The 8,612-nt window shown below is 40.1% G+C and overlaps 2 long non-coding RNA genes across 2 annotated transcripts; both read right to left on the bottom strand.

Annotated features, from left to right (window-relative positions):
• Window positions 1-5,246: 5,246 nt before the first annotated feature.
• LOC141078412 (uncharacterized) lies at window positions 5,247-6,876 on the bottom strand. Its single transcript, XR_012227843.1, has 3 exons — window positions 6,794-6,876; window positions 5,426-5,503; window positions 5,247-5,326 (listed from the first exon to the last, which is right to left on the bottom strand). It is a non-coding gene; the product is annotated as an uncharacterized lncRNA (long non-coding RNA).
• A 554-nt stretch (window positions 6,877-7,430) lies between these two features.
• On the bottom strand, window positions 7,431-8,110 carry LOC141078411 (uncharacterized). Its single transcript, XR_012227842.1, has 3 exons — window positions 8,036-8,110; window positions 7,679-7,798; window positions 7,431-7,530 (listed from the first exon to the last, which is right to left on the bottom strand). It is a non-coding gene; the product is annotated as an uncharacterized lncRNA (long non-coding RNA).
• Window positions 8,111-8,612: the final 502 nt, after the last annotated feature.

Here is an 8,612-nt window from a genome sequence, read left to right as displayed (position 1 = left end):
CACACAAGGAGCAGTGTGGGCGTGTCTGCAGTTCGCCGGAGGAAGCTTAAAGCTATAATCTCCCTGCAACTACAGTGCAGCTTAGCTACATCAGTGAGCTGCGCACGCTGACATGGTTTACAGTGGCAGAAGCTCTGGATGGGCCCCTCAGATCAAGAGGCCCGGGGCGACTGCACCCTGTGCCCCCCTGCTAGCTACGCTGCTGAACTTGATCTAAGTTCACATTGTGTCTTTGTCTATGGTTGGGGGCTTGCAGCTGAAGCCCTAGAAAAACGTTTTCCGATGTTTGTGTTAATGGAGCCATCTACTATATAATCGTCTAATTTTGTCTGTCTGTTTGCAATGGAAATCCCGCGTTGCTGATTGGTCGCGGCCGGCCGGACGCGACCGATCAGCTACAGGCGCAGTCCGGCCGCGAATTGGCACGGATTTCGAACGACGCACGCCACCGCCAGGCGATATGCTGCGTTAGCCGCTGATCTCCCGACGGTTGCCTCGGGTCATCTCCTGCACGCACGGATTTGCCGCAATCAGCGATATTGGCGCGGAATTTAAATGGGATCTGTCACCCCATTTTTGGCCTATCAGCTGCAGCCACCACCATCAGGGGCTCATCTACAGCATTTTGTAATGCTGTAGATAAGCCCCCGGTGAAACCTGAAAGATAAGAAAAAAGAGTTAGATTATACTCACCCTGGTGTCTGGTCCAATGGGTGTCGCCGTAACATCCGGCACCTCCCATCTTCATATGATGACGCATGCATACTTTATCGGCCCTGTTGAGGGCAGAGCAGAGTACTGCAGTGCACAGGTGCCGAACCTCTCTGACCTTTCCTGGTGCCTGCGCACTGCAGTACTTTACAATACCCTCAACAGAAGCAAGGAGGAGGACATCATCGTATGAAGATGGGAGGCACCGGACCACGACACCCACCCCCCCCCCGGTGAGTATAATCTAACATGTTTTTCTTATTTTTCAGGTTTCATCAGGGGCTTATCTACAGCATTACAGCATTACGTTATCATCTTTGAATCGTCCTGTGAGCGCGGTGCCTTTCTCTATCTAAAAATTTATTATTATATTATTATTATTATTTCAGCTATAAGCTGCGGCCACTGCCTTTCTACAGCATTCTAGAATGCTGTTGATAAGCCCCGAAAGGCAGTGGCCGCAGCTTATAGCTGAAAAACGAGGTGACAGGTTCCCCTTAACAATATAAGCCTATGGAGCGTCCGAACAAGGCCCCATAGACTTGCATTATAGAAGAGACTTCTTGCTCACACCGAGAGCATAGAGTGAGCCGAAGAGTCTGAAGAGCGATGACAGGCGATTCCGACAGCTAAATAGGAAAGGGTTATTTACAGTTAGAGCAGTCACACTATGGAATGCCCAACTACAAGAACTACTAATAGCAGACACTACAACAGCTTTTAACCAGGGCTGGATGATTTCCTCAATACACATAACATTGTGGGTTATATTTAATTTAGTGACAAAATGGACAATTGGTGGAGAAAGGTTAAACTTGATGGACCTAGGTCTTTTTTCAACCTATGTATGTAGCTATGTATCTATGACATCACACAAAACAGGAGCCGGACAGAGCTTGATCTCAGAGAAGACGGCAGTAGGGAAGTATATTACCCCCACCACACTACAATACATACACGTTTAGTGAAAAAAGCAAAACTTCATGAGGATTCTTCAAACATGTATGACGTACAGTATTGGTATGCCATATATTTCAGAAATATTCTATTACAAAGGAATATTAATTAATTCAGAATTTTTATTTAATTTTTTTAAATTGGGAATTCCCTATCAGTATGTCTTTGGAGTGTGGGAGGAAACCGGAGTACCCGGAGGAAACCCACGCAAACACGGGGAGAACATACAAACTCCTTGCAGATGTTTTCCTTAGTGACATTTAAACCCAGGATCCCAGTGCTGCAAAGCAACAGTGATAACCACTGAGCCACCGTGCTGCCCAAGTACAGCTTTGATGATGGACTTGCTGTACTAGATGTATATGGTGCCCTAAGGACAGATTGGACAAATGCATCTTCTGATGCTGCGAGCGGCCCTGGATATTCCACGCCGGCAGGATGATATAATCCGGCGGAAGATGGAACCTTTGAGAAGAGATATAAAACTAATGTAAGTAATGGGACTCCATATTAGAGGATACTGCTTTGGTGTCATTGTGGCAGGACGGTAGAGAAATCTTATCTGTGCAGAGGAACAGGATCATTGTCACTCATCATACATGTGACAATCCCACCACTGACAGATAACATCTTCTCCACATGAATTATTCTCACTGGCCAACATCAATCAACATAGGCCTTATTATCACACTTACGTCTTCTAGGTTCTCGCTCTTCTACTATTTTGGCATTTTGATCTTCTACCAGTTTTATTGCAGAGTTATTTTTCTTCTCAACTAGAAATTTATATAAAAAGTAAAAAATCAAGTCAATGATCATTGTCAGTCATCATACATGTGGCAATTGTATAACTGGGAGTTAACATCTCCTCCTCGTGACTATTTCTCAATCGCCGACATCAGACAACATAGACCTTATTGTCACACTTACCTCTGCTAGGCTCTGTCTCTGGGACTATTTCTGGGTCTTGATCTTCTTCCAGTTTTAATGCAGATGTATTTTTTGTCTCATCTTGAAATTCATGTAAAAAAGTAAGAAAAACAAGTCAATGATCATTGTCAGTCATCATACATGTGGCAATCGTATAATTGGGAGTTAACATCTCCTCCTCGTGACTAATTCTCAATCGCCGACATCAGACAACATTGACCTTATTGTCACACTTACCTCTGCTAGGTTCTGTCTCTGGGACTATTTCTGGGTCTTGATCTTCTTCCAGTTTTAATGCAGAGGTATTTTTTGTCTCATCTTGAAATTCATGTAAAAAAGTAAGAAAAACAAGTCAATGATCATTGTCAGTCATAGATGTGAAAATCCCACCATTGATATATAATATATCCTCCTCGGGAATTATTCTCAGTCGCCAACATCAGACAACATAGACCTTATTGTCACACTTACCTCTGCTAAGTTCTGTCTTTACTACTATTTCTGGTTTTTGCTCTTCCAGTTTTAGTGCAGATGTATTTTTCGTATCAACTGGAAATTCAGGTAAAAAAGTAAGAAAAACAAGTCATTGATCATTGTCAGTCATCAATGTGAAAATCCCACCATTGACATATAGTGATGGGTGAGTGTGCTTGTTAATGGAGCTTTCCGAGCATGCTCAGGTGTTCTCCAAGTATTTTGAGCATACTCGTGAATTAAGTTTTAGTCCTCGCAGCTGCATGATTTGCGGCTGCTGGAACGCCTGAATACATGTGGGGATTTTTGCTAAAGAACGGGCAATCGCCACATGTATTCAGGCTGTCAGCCGCAAATCATGCAGCTGCGGGGACTGACTGTCTGATGTCGGTGACTGAGAATAATTCCCGAGAAGGATATATTATATGTAGTGATGAGCGATTGTGCTCGTTACTTGAGTTTTCCAAGCATGCTCAGGTGTTCTCCGGGTGCTCTCCGAGTGCTCTCCGAGTATTTTGGGCGTGCTCGGAAATTAAATTTTAGTCCCTGCAGCTGCATGGTTTGCAGCTGCTAGACAGTCTGAATACATGCGGGGATGATTGCATGTTTTTTTGGAAATCCCCACATGTATTCAGGCTCTCTAGCAGTCTCAAATCATGCAGCTGCGGGGACTAAAACTGGATTTCCGAGCACGCCCAAACTACTCAGAGAACACCCGAGCATGTTCGGAAAACTCGAGTAAAGAGCACACTCGCTTATCACTACATATAATATATCCTCCTCATGAATTATTCTCAGTTGCCGACATCAGACAGCATAGACCTTATTGTCACACTTACCTCTACTAGGTTCTGTCTCTGCTACTATTTCTGGGTCTTGATCTTCTCCCAGTTTTAATGCAGAGGTATTTTTCGCCTCAACTGGAAATTCATATAAAAAAGTAAGAAAAACAAGTCAATGATTATTGTCAGTCATAGAAGTGAAAATCCCACCATTGACATATAGTGATGAGCGAGTGTGTTCGTTACTCGAGTTTTCCGAGCATTTTGATCGTGCTCATGAATTAAGTTTTAGTCCCCGCAGCTGCATGATTTGCAGCTTCTAGACAGCCTGAATACATGTGCGTATTGCCAGTTTTTTCGGAAATCCTCACATGAATTCAGGCTCTCTAGCAGTCTCAAATCATGCAGCTGCGGGGACTAAAACTTGATTTCCGAGCACGCCGAAACTACTCAGGGAACACTCGAACATGTTCAGAAAACTCGAGTAAAGAGCACATTCGCTCATCACTACATATAATATATATAAAGTGCTCTCAGTGAGAGAAACAAAATAGGAATCTTGTGGGTATGATACCTTTTAATGGCTAACAAATAATAGTGAATGTTGTTACAAAGCAAGCTTTCGGGACTGCTTACGTCCCTTCATCAGGCTGATATGCATATCAGCAGCTTATCAGCTTGATGAAGGGACGTAAGGAGTCCCGAAAGCTTGCTTTGTAACAACATTCACTATTATTTGTTAGCCATTAAAAGGTATCATACCCACAAGATTCCTATTTTGTTTCTCTCACTGAGAGCACTTTATATATTTTTTTCTACTGGCTAACACGGTACCAAACCACTTTTTTCGTTTTACATATAATATATCCTCCTCGTGAATTATTCTGAATCGCCAACATCAGACCACATAGACCTTATTGTCACACTTACCTCTGCTAGGCTCTGTCTCTGCAACTATTTCTGGGTCTTGCTCTTCTCCCAGTTTTAAAGCAGATGTATTTTTTGCCTCAACTGGAAAATTATATAAAAAAGTAAGAAAAACAAGTCAATAATCATTGTCAGTCATAGATGTGAAAATACCACATTGACATATAATATATCCTCCTCCTCAATTATTCTCAGTCTCCGACATCAGACCACATAGACCTAATTGTCACACCTCTGCTAGGTTCTGTCTCTGGGACTATTTCTGGGTCTTGATCTTCTCCCAGGTTTAATGCAGAGGTATTTTTTGTCTCATCTTGAAATTCATATAAAAAAGTAAGAAAAACAAGTCAATGATCATTGTCAGTCGTAGATGTGAAAATCCCTCCATTGACACATAATATATCCTGCTCGTGAATTATTCTGTCGCCGACATCAGACAACAAAGACCTTATTGTCACACTTACCTCTGCTCGGTTCTGTCTCTGGGACTATTTTTGGGTCTTGATCTTCTCCCAGGTTTAATGCAGATGTATTTATTGTCTCAACTGGAAATTCATGTAAAAAAGTAACATATAATATATCCTCCTTGTGAATTATTCTCAGTCGCTGACATCAGACCACATAGACCTTATTGTCACACTTACCTCTGCTAGGTTCTGTCTTTACTACTATTTCTGGTTTTTGCTCTTCCAGTTTTAGTGCAGATGTATTTTTCGTATCAACTGGAAAATCATACAAAAAATTAAGAAAAACAAGTCAATGAAAAACTCCTATAAGATTAGAGTCATATCTTTATGGTTGCTGATGCCGGATTGCTATGAGCGCAACCCTGTGGTCGGCATTCATAGCACACCTATAATTCTGCTACATAGAGGGGATCTATGCATCTCCTCTATGTAGCAGAGGCGATTGATTTATGGCAGTTTCTAGCCTCCCATGGAGCAATGCAAAAATAAAAAAAATGTTTTTAAAAAATATAAAAAAACAAAAGTTTAAATCCCCCCCTCTTTCGCCTCATTCAAAATTAAACAATAAAAAAAATCAAACCTACACATATTTGGTATTGCTGTGTACAGAATCACCCGATCTATCAATAAAAAAAAGGATTAACCCTATCGCCAAACGGCTGAGCGAGAAAACAAATCGAAACGCCATAATTAAGTTTTTTTGGTCGCCGCGATATTGCATTAGCATGAAATAACAGGCGATCAAAAGAACGTATCTGCATAAAAGTGTTATCATTAAAAACGTCAGCTCGGCGTGCAAAAAATAAATCCTCGCCCAACCAGAGATCCCAAAAAGTGGAGACGCTACGGGTCTCAGAAAAGGGCGCAATTTTTTTTTTTTGCAAAGTTTGGAATTTTTCTTCACCACTTAGATAAAAAAGAACCTAGACATGTTTGGTGTCTATGATCTCGTAATGACCTGAAGAATCAAAATAACAATTCAGTTTTAGCATTTAGTGAACCTAGCAAAAAAGCCAATCAAAAATTAAGTGTAGGATTGCATTTATTTTGCAATTTTACTGCACTTTGAATTTTTTTTCCTGTTTTCTGTTACACGACATGGTAAAACCAAAGGTATTGTTCAAGAGTACAACTCGTCCCACAAAAAATAAGCCCTCACACGGCAATATTGACCTAAAAATTAAAAAAACTTATGGCTCTGGAAAGAAGGGGAAAGAAAAACGAAAATGCAAAATCGGAAAAAAGCTTCGGGAGTTAAGTGGTTGAAACATCTGTGGCACATTAAGGGTATATATAGGGTTAGTTTGGGGCCTGACTGAACCATGGGCAGAGCATTCGTGATCAGTATCAGGCACCAGACTGTATGGCCCCTTATACCTTTTAATGCGCAGCACATAAGAGTGAGAATTTTATACAGTAAAGTGTTGGATTGTTGATTATTTTAAAGGCACAAAAAAGCAGTGATTTTCTGAGCCCTCATGTAACATTTACATTACACCTTATGATCAGTGGCGACAACAAGATGTCCTATAGACCTGCACATACCTGGCAATATGGGAGAGGGTGACTTGTTGTTTTCAGTAGTGAAGCACTGATTATCACCATCATTTCCAGTTGGAGAAGATTCTTTCTGCCTGTTTAGTAGAAAAAAAATAAATTACAAGTGAAAGCAATGAAAAATAAAAAGACTCCTTTTTTATGGGCAATTAGGACACTTGACCAAAATGAAGGGTATACCTTGCACAGGACTGCCTTCTGTCAGCATGAATGAAGAATAACTAGTAATAAAGGGCTTTAATGAAATTGAAATGAAAGGCTGGTCATAATGATCAACTGTTATCACCAGCGTTATCACAAGCCAGACATTACAGTGATGATCAATCATGGGGGCGGTGAGTTCTGGATTTCGTATTGTGTCATATGCGTCTTGTATTTGGTATTCTGAAGATATGTCAGTCCTATACCCTGTAATAATCTACTCACACGTCTGAGTGTTTTGTGCTGGTCTCTAGAGAGCAATCTGGAGATGGCTCATGATCTTCATCTCTCATCATCATGGTATTGGGGTCATATAGCTAAAATACACAGAGTAAAATTAATTATATATATATATAGTATTTTCATACTATTTTAGTTATAGTGTTGTGGATTTACTGATCATATACTTACCTTAGAAAGCCTTTGAGAAGATGATACATAGTTTAGACTTTCTGGCCAATCACTGACCTCCTCACTTGTGTCATCCTCATCTGAATCCATATGTTTGGGTCTCTTAATGCCAGCTACAAAGTACAAGTATTATCAAAGATTATTAATATAATCACAGACAGTCACCATGTTATTACTAATAATGATGCGAACATATTGTCACATAAAATAAAAGACTAGACAAATGGCAACTTTAACCAGATGACGTCTCATTCTACTTACTGGGAAAGTAGCGGGTGTCCTCCTCTGACGTAATATCTGGCCTTAACGTTGGCATATTTTGAAGGTTCTCAAAGTCTAACTCACTCAGGAATGGATGACTCTTGATTTCATTTGCTCCTCCTGGAAACGGAAGACAAGAAAAAAGTGATCCAGACAATGTTAGGAAGACTGTACATTTTAAGTTAATCTAAACTGAAGATATAGCAGATCCAAAATATACTGTAAGTCATGGCATGAAGAATGGGGAATGGACAAGAAGATAACGCAGAGACCTCAGTGTTGATCCTCATGGAAATGATCTATTTGTCAGGTCACAGAGGAGCTATAAGTCATTATTAATACTACTATATATATTACCTGTCCCGAGTCTATGTGTTGGATCTTTTATGAGTAGCTGAGTAATGATGCTTTGAGCTTTGGGATGAAGAGCATGCTTTTTAAATTTCAAAGTGATGTCATCTGTTATGTAAAAAGTAAATATTACAGAAAAGAAAGTCTCTACATTTACTATCATTTAAAAAAACTCATCAAAAGCAACAAGTAACTAAACCAAAGAATGAACATAACAACTGAACCAAATTACTGTGGCATCACACAGCATTCAGAATATTTTACTTACCTGTGGTGATACTGTTAAAAATAATACTTTTGTATCTTCCTTTAAATGGCACATCGCCAGTAAGAAATTTATACATGATGATCCCTAGTGACCACCAGTCAATAGGCCTTCCATAGCGCTCCCCTAAGATGACTTCTGGGGCTATATAATGCAAGGTGCCAATCTTCTGAAAACCAACAGAACAATGAGAAGATGATCAATGAAAATAACTGTGACAAATAATATCAGTGGAAAAGTTTTCTATGTGAGAAAATATTCGAGAAGCAGAAATAGATCAGATCTGTAAAGAATAAGTTTTTTATGTATAGCTAACCC

This window comes from Dendrobates tinctorius, unplaced genomic scaffold (assembly GCF_039654945.1).
Source record: "Dendrobates tinctorius isolate UK_male_01 unplaced genomic scaffold, ASM3965494v1 ptg000559l, whole genome shotgun sequence".
In the NCBI taxonomy this organism is placed as follows: Eukaryota; Metazoa; Chordata; class Amphibia; order Anura; family Dendrobatidae; genus Dendrobates; species Dendrobates tinctorius.
This window is presented reverse-complemented; position numbering and strand designations above follow the sequence as displayed.